Source organism: Antechinus flavipes, chromosome 1, assembly GCF_016432865.1.
Source record: "Antechinus flavipes isolate AdamAnt ecotype Samford, QLD, Australia chromosome 1, AdamAnt_v2, whole genome shotgun sequence".
NCBI lineage: Eukaryota > Metazoa > Chordata > Mammalia > Dasyuromorphia > Dasyuridae > Antechinus > Antechinus flavipes.
The window spans coordinates 71,056,916-71,077,453 of NC_067398.1; the positions used below are offsets into that span (position 1 = coordinate 71,056,916).

The 20,538-nt window shown below is 35.1% G+C and overlaps 1 protein-coding gene across 3 annotated transcripts in view; it reads left to right on the forward strand.

Annotated features, from left to right (window-relative positions):
- Positions 1 to 20,538, forward strand: part of GRB10 (growth factor receptor bound protein 10) — a 264,030-nt gene that overhangs the window by 51,278 nt on the left and 192,214 nt on the right. For all 3 annotated transcript variants that reach the window (XM_051984172.1, XM_051984179.1, XM_051984166.1), the window contains one exon: positions 3,057 to 3,204. The gene's annotated coding sequence lies outside the window, so the exon portion shown is untranslated. The remainder of the gene's footprint in view (positions 1 to 3,056; positions 3,205 to 20,538) is intronic.

Genomic DNA, 20,538 nt, shown 5'->3' on the forward strand with positions numbered 1-20,538 from the left:
AGAGCACTTTAAGTACAAGAATAATGGAGATGGAAGTCATGTTCCAGGGAGCTGAGGAGTAAGTAGAGAGCATCAAGCCGTTCTGAGCTCTTATGTGATCTTTTTCCCTTATAGACACAACTTTCATCAACAGCAAACATAAGTATCTCTAGTGGTTCTATATCTAGATCATTAAAATGATTAAAGGGATCATTAAAAAGGGGAAATGTGCAAAAATATTTGTAAAAGCCCTTTTTGTAGTGACAAGGAACTAGAAATAGTGAATGTCCTTAGTTGGGGAATGGCTGAATAAATTATGGTATATGAATGTTATGGAATGCTATTGTTCTGTAAGAAAAAGTTAATAGACTTGTTTTAGAAAAGCCTGTAAAGGCTTACATGTACTGATGCTGAGTGAAGTGAACAAAACAAAGAGAACATTATACACAGAAACACCAAGATTATGTGATAATCAATTGTGATAGATTTTGGCTCTTTTTAACAATTAGGTGATTCAAGGCAATTCCAATAGACTTGTGATGGAAAGAGCCATCTGCATCCAGAGAAAGGACTATGTGGATCACAACATAGTATTTTTACCTTTATTGTTGTTGTTTGTTTCTTTTTCTTTCTCATTTTTTTCCTTTTGATGTGATTTTTTTTTTTTTTGTGCAGCGTGATATATGTGAAAATATGCTTAGAAGAATTGCACATGTTTAACCAATATTGGATTACTTGCTGTCTCAGGAAGGGGGTTGGGGGAAAAGAGGGAGAAAAATACTATACACAAGGTTTTGCAGTGGTAGATGTTGAAAACTATCTTTGTACATATTTTGAAAAATAAAAAGCTATTATTTAAAACAAAACAAAACAAAAACCTCAGCAAGGCATATTATAATACTCTTGACATATCTTTGTTCTTGTCAGGGATTCTTCATCATAGTCCCTAGTTATCTTAGCATCTCCTAGTCCTGTAAGGAAAAGAGAAAGTAAAAACGAATGAAGAAAAAAATACTTTTAGGTATGAGGAAGGAAGATATGAAAACTTAATATTAGAATTTTGTAAAGTAAATGAAAGTGAGGTGATAATAGAGTGGATAATCTGACTGAAGAGGTTTGGAGTAGCTACTGGGGATACTACTATGGGATAAAATCAATGAGATGAATAGAAAGGAAGGAAAGAAACATTTATTAAGCTCCTGCTGTATGCCACAACATATAGCACTGAGTGTCCATTGGAGATAGGTGAACATGAATTTTATTAGTGTACCAAACGACTTTAATTCTTGCAGGGCTCAGTAGTCGGGGGGAGTAGTAGAAAAAACAAATAATGGGGTTGATTGGGGTAGAGATTAGCAAGGTTAGGAACTGATTAGAGAATAAGAACAAGAAATTCATGCAGAATATTGGATTGTAGGAAGGTCTTTCTGTTGATGGACTTGTTGATGGACTAAGGAGGAGTGTCTTCATGAGGGTGGAGGACAAGGGGAAGACAGTGAGATCTGAGAGAGGTAGAATATTAGACAATGGTGATCTTGGAGAAGGGGAATCCCAGAGTTTAAGATCTTGGAGTAATAGTGAGGTCAGAAGTTTGAACTGCCTCTGTGGGCGGCTGAAGTAGAGCATAGTTAGAGATCATGGGAGTTGAAGAGATTGATAAGGGAGAGACTAGTGTGTGACTGTACTATGTGCAAAATATCAGTCAGTAAGTTATATTTTAAGGAGTAGTATGTGACTGTGCAATAAAGTGCTAGGAGGCGGCTTGTTGGTGCAATGGATAGAGCATCAGAGCTGACCTCAGCCACTTACCAGTTCTGGGCAAGTCTTTTAAATTATATTTGCATAGCTGTAAAATGTGAATAGTGGTAGCATCTACTCTCCCAACCCCCCTCCAGGGAAGATAAAATTTGTAGAGCACCTTACAAACTTTAAAGCACCTTATAAATGTTAGCTTTCTGGATATAGGTGATTATAATGTGAGATGGAGCTTTAAGCTCTATGGGCATTGAGAAAAGGAATTGTATGGCCAGTTTCCCTTTAGTTTTTTTTTTTTTTTCTTCTCCTTTTCCTTTTCTTCCTCTTATCCTTTTTTTTTCTTTCCTTCTTTTTTCCTTCTCTCCATATAGAGTATCATATCCTTACCTGTGTGTGCTCTGCCCAAAGGAATGCAAATTTTGATCACTGAATACTCACCATGTATCTTGGAAGTTTATAGGTTAGAACCCTATCTTAAACACAAATCACTTTGACTTTGATCAACTCTTAAGTCCCAGGCCTAGACTTGATCACAGTTTGAGCCCCACTGACTCAAAGTGAATGCAAATAGATTGTTTTTGTTTTGGCCAGAAGCCCCGAGGGTTCCCCCTAAATTGATTTTTTTGAGGGGAGGCAACTAGACAAAAGAGGCCATTCTCTGCCTCATTTTTTACATATGCTTAAACACTGAATGGGTGTTGCCTTAGTCAAACTGAAACCTGTTAAAACCTTAAGAAGGCCAACTTCTCCCATTTCAGCTAGGGCCATCTTCAGTCCTCCTGATTTATATCAGGCTACTGGATGCAGATATCTCTGTAGGGGAAAAGGAGGCAGGTGGCTTTGCACAGCCCTCCCTCACTTAAATCCATGGTGCTATGTCTTAGTCCATGAATAGGATTTATATTGTCAGAGCACATCTGGAGAGAAGGTCCAGAACATCAGTAGAACTTTGGAAGGAGATGACAAAGAAATGACACTCATTCTTTAGGTTCATTTTACTTTCCAGACCTGGTAGAAGTACTGTCAGTGAATGGGGGAGGGGGCATATTTCCCCTTTGGTCCCTTTGGGGTTTGTTCTTGTAATCAGTTGACATGGCAACCACAATACTGTTTCTAGTTGATTCTCTCTCTCTCTCTCTCTCTCTCTCTCTCTCTCTCTCTCTCTCTCTCTCTCTCTCTCTTTCTCTCTCTCTCTCTCTTCTCTCTCTCTCTCTCGTCGCTCTGCTTGAAATTTTCTTAAATTAGTCCTTTTACAAATGTCTTTTTAAGTTTACTTTCAGTAGCAAAAAATGACTTCAGTGAAGATTTGTTTAATTTTTCAGCTTTGGAGTTTCCTGAGATGGTATTCTGGAGTGGACTCAGCACTAAGAACAGATGTCCCAGTGATTGACAGTTTTGATTGTTCTCCAGTTTCACTCAATCAAGTGAGGATAGACAACCGATTAGTCAGACTGGACAAAACTGTGACTGGTAAGATCTCTTTATTTTTTAGCCACTGTGTCCTTATAAAGGAAATCCTTCTCTTAAGAAGCTAGAAAGACTGATAAAAATGCACAATTAAATATAAAGAGAGGAATCTTTATTTCCTCTTTTTCCTTCAATCCCATTTAGGCTAGATGTGCCAGAAGAGAATTATCCCATCCTTTTTTATTCTTTTTCTTTTTTACTCTCACCTTCCTTTACTTCTTGTGCCTGGATTTTTCTTTGGATGTTGAGAAGGGAATAGAATGGGGTTTACTAGGTAAGTTAGTAGGTACAGCTAGGATGCTGACCATGCTTTTAGTGTTGATGGGGTCTTACAGGTTCTGAGGAGTTGGATTGTCAGGGGATTGATGGATCATAGAAATTATTTGAAGTAGAAAAATGAGGTCTTACAGGTTCTAAGGAGTTGGATTGTCAGGGGACTGATGGATCATAGAAATTATTTAGAGTAGAAATCAGGGCTTTAAAGTCCAACATGGGGCATATCATCTTCAGTAACAGATACTTATATTGATTACTTTGAGACAGTAGTAGGCCAGGAATTAGGGCTCATTTCCAACAAAATGTGGTGAGAAATTTGAATTGAAGCATAGGGAGATAGATTTTAAAGGGAGAACTTGATTTAGGAAGTAGCAGCTGGATAGTGAATAATCATTATTTTGGCTTTTCTCTGTCTTTTTCTGACTCTCCTCTTTCTTTCCTTCCCCCCAAACTGATTATGACATAGACCCAAAGTGTATTTTTGATGGGGAAAATTTTGTTTCATTCCTTTGTTATTTAAAAAAAATACTCCTTGATCCTGTGTTATTTCTGTCTCAAAACTTGATTAAAGTTATTTAAACAGTACTTGCTTTTTTTTTTTCTTTCTCATTTTTTCCCTTTTTGATCTGATTTTACTTGTGCAGTAGGATAATTGTGGAAATATGCACATGTTTTAACATAGATTATTTGCTGTCTAAGAGAGGGAATGGGGAGCAAGGAGGCAGAAAAAATTTGTAACACAAGGTTTTGCAAGGGTGAGTGTTAAAAAATTATGCATATATTTTGAAAATAAAAAGCTAAAAAAAATAAAGTTATTTAAGCAGGTTGAAGAGAGGAGTCGGGGGAATGAGAGGAGAGAGAGACAGAGACAGAGAAAAGAAGAAGGAACAGGGAAGGAGAAGTGTGAATATATTACTCAATAGAAAAAGCTAATTCTTTATGCATGAAATAGTATTGGGCTATCTGACATGTTTGGTCTTAGAACTCTCTTGATTAGCTGTTGCCAGCAGTGGGGTACATTGGAAAGAACACTGATTCTGGAATCCTAGATTCCTGGGGTTCTAATATCACCTGTATACTTACTACGTGCCTATTATGTGGCATTGGACAAGGTATTTAATCTCTCTGGACCTAATTTTCTCATCTGTAAAGTGAAGGGGCTGGGTAAAGGGATCTTTTATTTCTTCTTTCCCCTCTATTTCTTCAAAGACTGAGTGAGTGATGATTAGGTTATATAAGAGAAATGCTGCATCACTTTTCTATCCTTTTGTATCACATTCCTGAGACTAACCAGATTTTTTTAGGTGTCTGAGGTATACAGCTTGCCCACAGAGGGACCGAGGCATATCTCCAGCACTGACTTTGGAGCGGAGCACTGGACTAGTCTTTTTAACTCCATGACTGAACTGGTTCAACATGTCCAAAAGTCACCTTATTGATCCCCATCCCACCCCCCAGAGTCTCTAGCAGCATTGTGCAAGCTCTGGGCTTGGAGGCTGGATAAGGTACATTCAAATCCTAGCTTAGATACTAAGTAGCTTTCTGGCTGTAGAAAATTACTTTGTCTACTCTCTGAGACTCAGTTTTCTCCTATGTAAAATGGAGACAAAAACAGTACATCTTCTCATGATCTTCTCTCGAGAATCCAATGATTTATGGGAAGTAATGTGATCTCATGGAAAGAATCCTGCATTTGGACATGAGTTCAAATTTCATCTCTGCCACTTGGATAAGTTAATTTACCCCTTTGAGACAGGTTTCCTCATCTATAAAATGAGAGGGTTGTACTTGTCTATGCCTGGAGGTAGCTAGATAGAACACTGAATCTGGAATCAGGAAGATCTGCATTCAAATATGTCTCAGGTTCTTATTGTGTGATTCTGGACAAGTCACTTAATCCCATAAGAAATCATGGAAAGTTGGACATGACTGAACAATAACAATGGCAAATTATGATCCTTTGATTATTTGTGATATAATGTATATGACTGAAATAACAGCACTTATTTTCCTTTCCAATAGGATAATAGATTTAGGACTGAAAATGATTGTATAGAGGTAATTGAGTCTAATCTTCACATTTTACAAATAGGGAAACTAAAGCTGAGCAAAGTTAAATGACTTTACCACCTCACCTGATAATTGTCTGAAGCAGGATTTGAACTTAAGTCTTTTAACTCTTAAGCTAATAGTGTTACTAGCTGCATTTTTTCTTGACTCATAATATTGTTATTTTTTCCCACTTTTTTTCTTGGTATCTCTCCTAATCCTTATTAGAATTATTATCCTATAATATTATTTTAGTGCTTTGCCAATAATAGGCTCTTAATAAATGTTGGAATGAATTAGTGAATTCTCAGTATTTCTTCTGGCTATGGTGACTTTCTTCAAAAAAAAGTGGGGTAGGGGATGTTTTGTCTCAAAAGTAAGGAAGTAAAGCATCCAAAAGGCTGAGATCTTGGCAATTTCTAGGTTTTATGAAGATGTTTTCTTCCTTAGGCCTCTAGCCCACTTGGATATATTTGTTCATTTGTGCTGCCAAAGGTCCTTTTAATCTATAATAAAAAATTTATTATGAGTGAAGATGAGATTGCTTTAGGTTTCAGACTATTTTAATTTCTGGCAAGTGTTCTCAGTGTTTAAAGGGCACATTTTAAAAAGGCAGAAAAAATTCCCTATCTTCCCTCCCCTTCCGCCCTGCCTTTTTCCCTTTAAAGACCTAGTTGGCTCATCAAACCTGTCAGATTTTTTTTTTAAGATTATTTGATGGGAGCATTTCTTCAAAGAGCTAGACCTCAGTATCAGCCTAATCAGTAACCTTTTGGCAGAGAAACAATTGAAACTAAATCTACTTTTATGTTTTATTTTCCTATTTTGGGATAGAAATCTGATGATTAATAGTAGTAGGAATGATATCACCAAGCCCAGAATTTTAGAGTATGGGTAGGGAAGGAACAGAGCTTAGAGGTCATGTAGTCCAGGCTTTTTGTTTCATAGATGAGGAAAATGTCTCTCAGGAAAGAAAGTAATTTGATCCAAGATCATGTAGATAATAAGGAGTAGATCAGGACTTTTGAATCAAAGTCTCAACATTAAGCACAATGCTTTTTCAGCTTACTCCATACCAGAATGAAGAATAACATAGTTGGTAGAATTATATCCTAGATATCATCCCAGTTGGTAGAAGTTTGGTAGATAGGAAGGTAATACTTTTGGTACTTGAATAGATTTGTAATCTTATTGATTATGGGTATTTTCCCCATGTCTTATCCATTCTGGTATAAACTACAAGGTAATTCTCCTTTATGTTCTCATTATCATTATTCTATAGTTCTTTCGACATTTCATGGAGGGCATAGACTATCTGCTGTTGTTCTCTCCTTCTTGCTATTAAATGCCTTATCTTTTTTTTTCCAGTCACACATTTCTTTCATGACATTTTTTAAAAGCCTCCTTGTCTGTTTATAGGTCTTTCCAAGATGAGTATACTGATAGATGTACTCTAAAGCTTGTCCATCTGACTGCAATGAACCTAAACATTCAATCAATATTATTCATCCACTTGGTTTTTCCTGGGCATATAATTGAGCAAATTCTTTAGTCTTGCATATATAATTTAGGAAGCTCTGCAAAATTCTGTGATTAATGCTTTCAGCACAGTATTATTTGTAAATACAAACACCTGTAGGACCATCCATAGAGAATCTAATCCTTCCCTATCTCAGATGTTGTATTGACCATATTCCATGATAGTGAGAAACATTTCTTTTTGTTTTGCTTGGTATTAATAATGATGGTTGTGGGATAGGATTATCTCTTACTAGCATATGTTTCAAGGAATCATATGTTATTGACATGCATTGGAAAAAACCTTAATTTGTAAACGTCAGAAAGGCTTTTTTTGAGTAATACTTTTTTATAGTCAATCAATTCAGTAGGCTCTTATATTCTCTATATCCCTCAGTTTGTATGATGATCAAGTTGTGATTTTCTGTGTAACATCACTTGTCAAGACTTGTCTGTTCCCTTCTAAGATCTGTATCAATCAGTCTGTGTGTAGATTATTCTCAAAAAAAATTATGTTGAAGTCAAAATAGGCATATGAGTCAGTTGTTCTTAATGTTCTCTCAGTTATTCTTTGGTTGTATTAAGATCTGAGCTCTTATCTCCACTATTGGTATCTTCCCCACCTTTGGATACTTTAAGATAATCTCTCAAAGTCCTTACAATTGACTACAGCACAGATCCCCTCTACAGATACTTAATTGAATCTGTTTTTCCCATTTTTGTCCTCATCAGTAATTCTGTAGATACATTTGAAATTGTATTGTTATTAGAGTCAAAATATGGCAGCTCTTCTGCCCTTGATGGTGAAAAGAATTTTTCTTTGCTTAAAATGACAGAAAGGGAAAATGTTGAGGGAGCTGTAGGAAAAGAGGCACATAAGAGCACTCTTAATGGTGCTATAAATTGGTCCAACTATTTTGAAAAGCATTTTGAAACTAGGCTTTGATTAAGCACCCAAAGACGATGTGAAACCCCATTTCACTGGATGTTTGGTTACCGTTCAGAAGTAGTAAGTGCTCAGAAGAAGTGTAAAAACATAGCCTATGAAAATAACTGCAGCTTATCCACCAACAACTGTTGCAAAGGATGAAGATGGAGAGAAATTCTACCAAAAAAAATAAAAAAAACTCTAAGATAAAACTTAAGCTATCACATACTTTATTCTCACTAACTTCAAGATAAAGGAAGGGCTAGGCATTGATGGTGAAAAATGTTGGAAATATGACTATGAATAAAAATATTACAAAGAAGTATTCATACATATAATACATATATATATATTATAAAGAAGTATTTATATTATTGCTCATTAAGGTACTTAGATAAAGACTTTATTAGACACTAGGATAAGTGTTGGGGACATATATGTAAGCAAGCAAGATCATTCCTGCTTTCAAGGAGCTTTTAAACTAATGGGCAATAAAATATATGAGGCTGGAAAAGGGAAGGGCCGTGATGTAGAGATGGTTAAGAATTGCTCTAAAGAACTGGTTTAGAGCAAGATAAGGAGAAAACTCACCAATTCTTGAAATTAATGAAGTAAGGAATTTCAGAGAAACCTAGAAAGACTTGTGAATAGATGCAAAATAAAGTATAAATAGAACCTGGAGACTAATTTATAGAATAATAACATTGTAAAGAAAGATTTAAAAACATGTTCCCAACAATGATTGCAGAGAATCCAGGAGATTCTCTCCTAACAAGAGAGATAGATGATGGACTCATGGGCTGAGAATGATATACATTTTTGGACATGAACAATATGGGGATTTTTTTTTTTTTGCTTGACTGTACATATAGAAGAGTTTGGGTTTTTTTCTTTTCTTTTTAGTTTTTTAAAAGGAAAGTTGGGAAAACTGTAACTGTCCCTTCTCCATATTCTCCAAAAAGAGTTATTGAAATATTTTTAGTTGAATCTTGAAGTTCTCTTTAAACTGTTACCTCCCCCACTCTTTTTCTCTTATTTATGAGGAAGTATTGCAATAATCTAACTTAGTATCCTTCTCAGTAAAACTTTACAAATCAGTTTATATTTGTAACATTAAAAAATTCTGTATGCATTTGTCATGATCAATATTGATGTCTTTTCCTTCATCCAGTTCCCATTTTTCAACATCAGTTATTTGTTTAAATAGATCAGATTAGAATTGTTTCAGTTCTACACTGTCTTTTTAATTTTTATTCTTCTGATTTTATATTCATTTTGATTTCTGATTTAGGAATGACTCTTTTATCAGAAATGATTATTTTCTGTTGTACAATCAATTCTTTGCTTTATGATCTTATGTTATTTAGTGCTATCCTGGTCCAGGGTATCCTGATTATTATCTCAAAGAAATTACATAATTTACATGTATGGATACTTCTATATAATATATGCATATATATATTATATGTATGAATACTTCTTTGTTTTTTTTAATAGCTTTTTATTTACAAGTTATATGCATGGGTAATTTTATAGCATTGACAATTGCCAAACCTTTTGTTCCAATTTTTCCCCTCCTTCCCCCCATCCCCTCCCCTAGATGGCAGGATGACCAGTAGATGTTAAATATATTACAGTATAAATAAAATACAAAATAAGTTGAATACTTTGTAATAATTTTATTCATAATCATATTTCCAACATTTTTCACCATCAATGCCTAGCCTTTCCTTTATCTTAAAGTTAATGAGAATAAAATATGTGATATCTTAAGTTTTATCTTAGAGTTTTAAAAATTATTCTTGGTAGCATTTCTCTTCATTTCTATCCTTTGCAACAGATGTTGGTGAATAAGCTGCAATTATTTTCATAGGCTAGGTTTTTGCACTTCTTCTGAGCACTTACTACTTTTGAGTGGTAACTAAGCATCCAGTGAAATGGTGTTTCACATTGTCTTTGAGTTTGCAATTTTTTATTACAAATCATTGCAATTTACCTACTGCAATTTTTTATTGCAAATTATTGCAATTTATCTGCAGCTTTCAGGAGAACCTGTGAGCTCTATGTTCATTTAGCTGAAACTTTCCTTTTGCCTTCTGGTTTCATTAAGAATGTGAAAGTCTGAATTAGTATAATTCTCTTCCTACAAAAAAGAAACTTTAGGGTATTAAGACATCACAGATCAGGAAAGACTTAATTTGAGCTGAAATTTGAGGGAAAGTGAATTGCTTAGAGATAAAATTGAGGAAAGGAACAACTTATAGGCTTGGAGGATATCCTCTGCAAAGGCATGGAGACAGAAGATGGAATGTTGTGTCAGAAGACCAGTTTGACCAGTTTGGGTGGGAAGGGGAATAAAGTACAATAAATTTAGAAATGTTGCTAGCTGCCTGATTATGAAGTGTTTAAATGCCTCAAAGAGTAATTTATATTTGATCCTAGAGGTAACTTTACACTCGAATTCATTTAGCATGGGATCAGTGGGGTCAGTCCTGTGTTTTAGGCAAATCACTTTAGCAAATATTTGGAAAAGACCAAAATCATAATGGATTGGGATAGAAGGAATGTTAGTGAATAGAATCAAGGAGATACAAATTTCAAAGGCTGACATACAATATTCATTTTATAGACAAGGGAACGGAATTGAAGACGTCCTAGGATAGACAAGGAAGCACAGATACTAGTTAATTTGGCTGAACTGGGAGGGTCAGGTAGACAGAGAGGTCAGCTAAGGTAAGGGAAGAAGTAGGAGTGTTCTGTAGACAAAGGTAGCAAGTTACATGTGCTGGAGGTCAAATTGTAGGGTGGAAGAATTAACATTGGGTCAAGAGAGGCTATGAGTTGTATTTAAAATACAGAAAAGAGATCTGGGTTTAGCACCCAAAAAAGAGAATGGAATCTCAATACAGAAGCCCAGAACTTGTGTGAAAGTCTTCCTTATTTTGGACCCAGAGCACGGTCAGACACAAGTCAGCAGAGGTAGGCAAGTACACCTGTCTTGAGTGAGGAATTGCTATCTACACACATACACACACACAGACATACATAAACAGAAGCAAATCCATACCAACACTACTGATGAAAACTTTTATGATTTTGTATACATCTTCTGCCAGTCCAGATCTCACTTCCTTAATTTTGTAGATGGCCTTACAATGTTGCTATGGCATAAAAAATGAAAATTTTATATTTAAGCAGATGTTGAATTTCTCTGAACTTATTCTACATTTATTCTCAAGTAACAGATAGAATCTACCACCAGGTCCACACTTGAAAATTTTCCAACATGGTAGAACTTGACACATTTGTTCTTTGTTTGTATAGTCTTCAAAAAATCTTAATCAAGTTTTGTTGCCCTTTTTTCTAACATTAGCAGTTTTCCATTAACCATAACTATGTCCTTGTCTTATTCCACCCTCCCTTGTAACAAATGAAAATATTTAAATTTTTTAATGTTATATTTTGTTTTTACATCATGTATATTTCCCAATATATCTCTTTGCCTCTTCTCAGGTAAGTTATCTATTATAATGAAGAGCAAAGAATTAAATTAAAACAAAATAGTTAAAAAAAAGGAACAAATTAACTCAAGTTGGCTATCATATATGCTATTTCACGCCCATAATCTCCACATCTCTGCAAAACAGGAAAGGAGGTGCATTCTCATATTTCTTCTTTGGGTTCAAGCAAGGTCATTATAATTTCACAGAACTTGTTCCTTCATTTTTTCTATTTACAATTTTGTAATTGTTATTTCACTTTGCATCAGTTATATATCTTTTTGTATTTGTTATTCCCTTATGTCCATGTATTCAAATTGCTTTAGCATTTTCCCCAAAGAATGGGCATTTGCTGGATTTTGCCGTTACCAAAAGTGCTGCTCTGAATATTTTGAGTTATATCACTGGATCCTTATTTGGAAAGAACTTCAGAGGTCTAATTTATAGATGAATAAATAATTTATAGCTGACCAGGAATCCCCATTACAAAATCTCCCAGGGGAACTAAGAAAAATATTTTAATATTTTATTTAGTATTTTATCAAAACCAATCACCTTCATGACCTTAGTGGACAATTTATACCATGTTCCATGGTTATAGTGTAGCCATTTCTCATCACTCATTCTCCAGGACAGAGATTGTTCATTACAATGAATCAAGAGTTGGACTACTTTTTGGTATTGTCATTGCTTTCTTAGAAACATCTATTCAACAATGATACAGTTGCCTCCGGGGTAGTTTCCTAGACATATGAAATCACAAGTGTGTGTTTTTTTTAAAAAGTACATGATTGTAGTTCTTATATATGTAATTCTTCTGGTACTGCTTTCTTTGCTTGGTGTCATGTCAACAAAAATCTTGTCAAATTTCTTGGAATTCTTCATTTTCATTTCTGTAGCAAATAAACCTGTGACCTTTTCGTGCCTTGATTTATCTGTCCCCAAATTAATAGATACCCATTTTGCTTATATGCATTATTGTTATTGTTGTGGTATGGTTTGGGGGAATAAATAGCCTTGGAGAAATGGATGTTTTATTGTGACATAATGAGACTTTGGAGTAACATTACTCTGTGTGTGTGTGTGTGTGTGTGTGTGTGTGTGTGTGTGTGTGTGTTTCAAATTATAAGGGAATTTTTATGGGAATTTTTCTGGGTCTCCATGTAACTAACCCTTAAACTCAAGTTTGATTTTATACACACATATAGACACACACACACATGTGTCTATATATGTGAATACATCTAAACATGTATACATTTAAATGTGTGTGCATATTATATAAGCATACATATATATAAAATAAACATAAAATGAATATACATGTATATACATATGTGTGTATACTACTTACATATGTTGTGAATTGCAAATTACATTTAAGTTCCTGGAAAATGCCTTGTATATTAAAGACTTTTCTGACTTTGTTAGCTTAGGCACCATTTTTGAATGAATCTCAGTTCTCTTCAGTTATTAGTACCCAAACCAAAACAAAAAAACCCATATAACTTTGTATTGGTTTTTTATATATTTCCATATGTACATATTCTTGGAAGGCAGGGAGTAATTAATTTTTTATCTTTAATACCTACTCTAGTACACAGTGGGCACATAATAAATGCTTCTTTGATTAATTGAAGTCCATGGAAATTTGGGAACGGAACTAAAACAAGTTTTGACAACCTTAATTTTTATCAACAACACTTAAGCACCAACTACTCTAATGGAATTAATAGACTTGTTAAATATTGACTCATAAGTTAAAGAAGAATCAGTGGAGGAGACATTTAGAGAGATGAAGTAATACTAAGGTCAAATTGAGGCCACTTGCGATTTTGCTACAGCCAGCTCCATTCTGCTTCCTTCCAGAGATGAGATATCAAGCAAAATCCCCAAGAATGGGGAGAGCAAATCCATCTCTTCCTTTTCTCTTCTGTTTTTTTTATTAACTGGAGATTGATTTTTGTTAATAAAACATTTATAAAATATAAAATAAGAAACCTTTTAAAATAGATCTATAAGGATCTTAATGAAAATTACTTGAGTTACATTTCTGAGGGTTTCAGATTTTAGATAATGGCACTTTGGATTCAAGGACAAGGAGATAATAAGGGGGAAAGAGGTAAGAGGTTATTTTGGTCCAATTTTGGAATCTAAAAGATATTGAAGGGGAGAGGGTAGGCTTCTACAGAGTGCCATAATGGGGCCTTTGAATTATGGGGTAATTGGTATTGTTCTCATTTTATAGATAAAAAAAAAATTGAGACTCCATATAATTGTTATTTGCCTATGTTCACAAAACCAATTAATGATTTAGTTGAAATTCTTCATCAAGTGCCAGAAGTCACTGAAATGTGTCCAGTTTGTTAAATGAATTCTCCATGGAATGTTTTGCTGTGCCATAATTTGGTTAGAATACCATATTGATGAGACCAGGGTCATCAGTTCATTTCCCTTGGGGAGTCTATTTCATCTTGTTCCTTAGTCACCAATTAAGTCACCACCCAAAATCACCATTGCTTGCAAAGGGAATATAGATGAATCACTGCAAATAAATATTTTTAAAAATGCCTCCAAATATAGAATCTATAAGAAGAGAATACCATATATTGGTGACAATTGTTATCAAAACCATACACTTGACATTGTTTTAAGAGAGACAACAATCTTATTTATTCTGAGCATTTTTCTTTAATAACAAATTGTAATTATTTTTAATATACATTTTTAAAAATTCACTATTTCCATCATAAATGGGAGATGTTTTATATTTATTTAGGCCAACATGAAAAACTTTTATCTTCCAATTTGTTTGTAGTGTAGAAAAGAAAGTAATGTTTTTCTTTACTGATTCTTAAAGAATTTACAATGGATAGAAGCATCACAGGCTAGTAGACAGAATGCTGGACTTAAAGTCAGGATGATATTGATTTGAATTCTACCTGAAATACTTATTACCTATATGACAATCCACTCCAGTTGATTTCCTCATCTGTAAAATGAAGAGATTGTGCTAGGTGACCTCCAAGGTCCCTTGTAAATCTTAGGTCTTATAAGTTAATCAAAAGTATAGAAATACTTAGCCCTGTTTACCTTAGTTCCCTCATCTGTAAAATGAGCTAGAGAAAAAAATTAGCAAGCTGCTCCAGTTTCTTTGCCAAGAAAATTACAAATGGGATCATGAAGAGCTAGACATGACCGAAATGACTGAACAACAACAAAAATAGAGGCACATTTTTTTTTTTATAACTACTTCAGAAGGCAGTTTTATAAATGCAAAATTATCACTATGGTCATCCCAGATGTTGAAACATTTGGCTTTCAAGATAAGTATTGATGTTTGCTAGCTAGGTGAATCCAAAGGTAACAGTGCTTTCTGTCATGGAGCTTAATTTACATTCTATTACATGAAAACAACATGTATGCAAATCACATGTAAAATATATGCAAAATGTATGCAAATTTGGAGGGGGTACAAATATGAAATAAGGAAAGTCTTTATGGGAATTGGTTCTAAGAGATAGCTGTGATAAGGGAGTGCATTCTATGTCTGGAGCATAGCCTGTCCAAAAGCATGGTGATGGGTGATGGAATATCATTAATTGAGATCAATGAGTAGGCCACTTTGACAGAAATAGTGTATAAGTGACAGTTTGATGGCCTGCATAATGTCCTGGAGTCAGGATGATCTGAATTCCAATCTTACATAAGGCACTTATCTAGATATGACCGTGAATTAATTAACTTTTGTAAGCTGCAGATTCTCATCTTTGAAATGGAGGGTGGAGGAGGATTTAATGGCTTCTAAGGTCTAGAATGAACCCTAAGAAATTAGAATTGTACTGGATTACACTGTTAGTTCCTTGAGGTCCAGATTAGGGTTTTTTTATCTTTGTGTCCTTCCCCACCATTCCTTGATCCCCACACAGGCCTTGCCATCTAATAAATAGATTTTCAGAATGTTTTTTGGATGAATGAATATTTGCTAGTCTCACTCTAGGTTCCTTCCCCTTCCTTTCTTTCCTGCCTACTTCAGAAAGATCTTATAATAACCAAAAAGTCATCAGAATTAATGATAAGCAGGCGTGTTCCAACTTCATGATAGAACATTTTAATCAGTGCAAAACTGAAGCATACCACGGTTTCTCTTCAGGTTTCTTTCGTAATTAAAAAGAATTTATTTAAAGGGTTCTTCCAAGTCAAATGCAAACCAGAGAGTACTGCATCTAAGGGGCCTAAACCGCATGAGGAATTTAAAAGTCATGATGTTTAATTTTAACTTTGTGTACATATACTTTGTGGTGTTTTGAATCCTAGCGCATCGATGATTGGTCTAAAAAGAAGCCTGTGACTTTAAAAAAAATTCCTAATTTGAAGTTGAGGAAGTAAAGGATCAGCTATGGACATTATGCTACTTACCTGAAACTTTATAGTCATGTGGTTTTTTGAGGGCAAAGGGAGGAGGTAGATTTCAGCTTTTGAAAGCCTCACTTTGAAAGCTTTTATGTGGTGGGTGAGTTATCACAGTATTCCTGGGGACTAGTCAAATAAATCTTACGCTTTAGTGAAAAGCTAGAAAATAATCCTCATGCTTCATATTACAAGCACGTTGTTTGCTGAGTAGATTTTCTTTTTAACTTAAAAGCTTAACCAGATGTGGAAAAATGAAGTCAGTAACATTTAATAGTTGAAAACCTGTCAGTTTGCCCTTCCTTATCTGGTTATAAGTTGGCCTCTTCTTGTCATTGTTCTGCAGATGGTGAAATGCTGGGAACCTCTATAGTTAGTGGGTAGAACATTTTTTTTCTGTTATTTTCACACATTAGAATTTCAAGACAATCTGCATATTGAGTGCTGAGTATCTGGCTGCATGCCCTGTTTCTTGGAGCTACTCTTGAGTTTCATGGCTATTGGTTATGTCTGAAGCAAAGATTTCTTTCAGAAACCTAAAATATCTCATCACAGCTCAAAATGTTAACATACAACCCAAAGTTAACAGGGAATTTATTAGGCACTCAAATGGTACTGAGGTCTCACTGATGTGGGTATTCCCTTCAGTGATGTAGGTAGCATCTCCCCCACACATCCCCATTCTGTACAAACTCTTGTTCATGCCCTACAAGTTTGCCACAGGCACTCCAGTCTATTCCTTAGTACCTCTCTTTGCCTTTTCCTGATGTCATGAGGAATTCCGGTGGGATGCTGGACTAGAGCCTGACTAGCATTTTTTTTTTATTTCGACTTTTTCTTTGATGAGATCTTCAACTTTGCTTCTCTGTGTCATTCCTTGTTTTTTTGTTTTTTTGTGTTGTAGCCTTAGGTAATGGGTTTAAATTCCTGCTTATTTCTCCATTACACATGAACAAGGTCAGGATTTTGTTGCTTTTGGCCAGAAATTGATTTTAAGATTTAGAGCAAAGAGTAGGTACAATGTAATCTTTAATACAGTATGAATTATAGCTCACAACAGCAGCGAGCCAGCATGAGTTTCTGAGAGTAAAAGCTGATGGCGTCTCATGGTTGGTTTCATCTATGGAGCCCATCAGAACGATATATTGACTGGGTTACTGGCTTGGGGTGCAGCTAGTATAGACAAGAAATGTGCAATAGGTGTATATAAGTTGAAACAGGTGACTGCTGTGCTACAAATATACAAACACAACAAGCATTTATTAAGCCCCTGTCCCTTCTATAATACTGTTAGTATTGGTATTACTGGAATCTGGTAATCTTAGGTGAAAATGTGCAATATTGTTGGTATTGGAATACTGTTAGTATCAGAATATTATTAGTAACTGGAATACTGTTAGTCTCAGGTGAAGATGTGGAATACTATTGGTATTGGTTAGTATTAATAACTGGAGTACTGTCAGTCTCAGGTGAAGATGTGGAATCCTGTTAGTGTGAAGACTGAGTTAGTATCCTGGATGCCTTAGACTCAGCTGGAGTCAGGATAAACAAAAGTCCTTTTATTCTTGGTCTTTAAGGGGAGAAGTGAAGAGAATGGGCACAAGCTCTCCACAACCTCCCTTCTCTTCCACCTCAAAAGTGACCCTGGCTTGTCTTACTCCACCCCCTAATCCCTCCTACAATTATCTGTATACACCAAAAGATCGAGCCAGGACAGAATAGTGGGAAGGGCCATTTTTCCAAGCATATGCTAATAGAGTATTGTCCAATAAGTAATAAGCTTTAATTGCTGGGTTGTCTGATTTCAGTGCACCTACTCAGTGTTTCAGCCCTTTACATGTTAGTATTGGAGTATTGTTAGTACTGTTAGTCTCAGGTAAAGATGCTTAGCTGTTGTCCTCAGAGAACTTATAATCTACTGGGAGGGAGGGAGATAAGAAAGAAATTAAGATAGCTATAATAGACATGATTACGTGGTAAGTCCAATAGGGAGTTACAACACAAAATGCTATTCAAGCCCTTGAAGGGGAAAGGTCCTTACTGACAAAGAGACTCAGGGAAAAGGTACAGAGGAATTAATTAGGGTCAGGCTGACATGGATCAGAGAAGACAATTGGTGTCTGGAGCAGATAAAATCAGGAGGACAAGGTCTCTAAGAAAGGGCCATGCAGTTGAGTATGTCCAGCTTCGAAAGGTCTCCAGCCCACTGGGTTAGAGTCCTTTGGATATAGATAGCCCAGTGTTATGGATAATCCTGTGGAGTGAAATTAGCTTTGATAGCTTCTGAAGGCGCATATATATATATTATTTAATCTTCAACTTACTTGGATAAGCAAGAGTTCTTTGTTTCCTTCGCCTGGATTTAGATGTAATTTCTCTCTTCTCTATATGTTGACTGGGGTCGGGAACCTTATTGGAGGTTCTCTGGGTATTCTCATATCCCCTCCGAAGGTTATGCAAGCTGATTAGAAAGGACTGCCCTCTTAGTCAACAGAGGGTTTATTATCCTCTTGGGAACCTTCCTTCTGAATCCTAAGTTTTATGGCTCTCTTGGATAGATATATGTTGGCCTTAGAATCAGAAAGACCTGAATTCCAGGCCAATTTTAGGAGCTTAATAGGTAGATGATCTCAAGCAAGACTTTAAAAGCATTGTGTCTGTAACATGGGGTTCACAGTCTTGGAGAAGCTGCTGTTTTTCAGTTTCCCTCACTTATAGATATTCAATTGCTTGATGTGGTTGGCTTTATCTCCATATCTCTATTCCAGTTTCTTCATTCACAGAGCCAGTGCACTAGTATAGGGCTTTATTCCTTCCCTAGATTATTGCCATAGCTTTCTAAATAAATACTCTCAAACGCAATTAGAAACATATCCCAGTGAGTTGTAAAAAGCAAAACAATGATGTGCTTACATCATGTTTCTGTTACATGTTGGTAATTGTTACAATATTTCAAACTTTTTCTCTTGTTATTATACCTATTATGATGATCTGTGAACAGTGATCTTTGATGTTACTATTGTAATTGTTTTGGGGCATCATGAACTTACTCCAAAATAAGATGGCAAATTTAATTGTCAAAATCTTGCCCCACTGATATGCTGCTTCTCCCCATCTCTCTCCTTCTCCTTGCTCCTCCTTTGAACAAAATTGAAGAATATTACATAAACTTAATTGATAAAGTAGTGTCAGGGTTTGAGAGGATTGACTCCAATTTTTAAAGAAGTTTTATTGTGGGTGAAAGTCTGTCAAACATTGTCACATGCAAAAGAGAAATCTTTTGTGAAATGAAGAGTCAATTGATGTGGCAAACTTTATTGTTGCCTTATTTTAAGAAATTTCCACAGTCATCCCAACCTTCAGCAACCATTTCCCTGATCAGTCAGCAGCCATCCACATGGAGGCAAGTCCCTCCACCAGCAAAAAAGATTATGACTCTAGAGCCTCAAATGATGATTACCATTTTTAAAGCAATATGTTTTAAAATTAAGGTATATAGATTTTTAAGACATAATACTATTGCACACTTAATAGTTTTTATATGTACTGGGAAACAAAAAAATTCATGTGATTCACTTTACTGACTTATTAGCTTTATTGTGTTGGTCAGGAATTAAATCCACAATATCTCCAAGGTATGCTGGTAGTCTTTTCTCCTGGTCTGCTTATTGCTTCCCTCAAGAGTGAAGATTGTTTATTTTCATCTTGATAATCCAGAGTAAAATATGGAGAAGCTTGTTTAGAAAATTAAAAATACACTAGAATTGTCATTAGAATATTGTTTAATACAAAGCAGAATTCAGAAGACTTTTTTTGGGGGGGGAGGAGTGTCTTGAGAAGTAGCATGGAGATCAAAGACAGTGATATCGTAGTGAGTATAATTTGGATTTGTTTATGTGATTTATGCATGTGCTATTAGGATAACTGCTCTTTCTGCCTTTGAAGAGGGGTGTGTGTGTGTGTGTGTGGTGTGTGTGTGTGTGTGTATGTGTAACAGTTTGTATTTCATGGGGGGATTTATGAGGAAGCAGTGCTTATATTGTCATTCTTATTAAATTGGTTGAATGATAATACTGAAAATTCATTTTTAATTGTGTTACGAAAAACTTACTACATGATACACAATTTATGTCCAAATACAAATGCAAATTGAACTAATAAATTTAAAAGACACTTTCTTAGCATTTAATGTCTTCTTAAAAATGAGCCTATGAAGTTAAAAAAGGAAAAGGTAGAATAGGGCAGAGAGAGTGTCCTTCCTTACAAAGGTGACTGTTCCTTGTATTGGTATGGGTTATTTTGATCTCTTACGTCATAGACAAATGATTTTCTGTCTGAAAGTTCAATGTATATATATGATTGATGGGAATGACTTCATTAAATGATTATTGCATTCTCAGTTCCTGCAGATTATCCAATGAACACTGAGGAATGTTGCTTTTGAAAAAAAAATTATGGGACCTTGCCTAGAAAAACTGCTGGTGGCATTTGAGGGGAATTCCACTGATGTGGCAGTAGAAAAATAAAATTAGTGATTTAAAAATATGTAGCCTTTAACATTTATTTAAATTTTAACTTTTTTTGGGGGGTTTGCTAACTTTTTATTAAAGAAATAAAACCAACACTAAAGACAGCTTTGTTTTAAAGTTCTAGAGG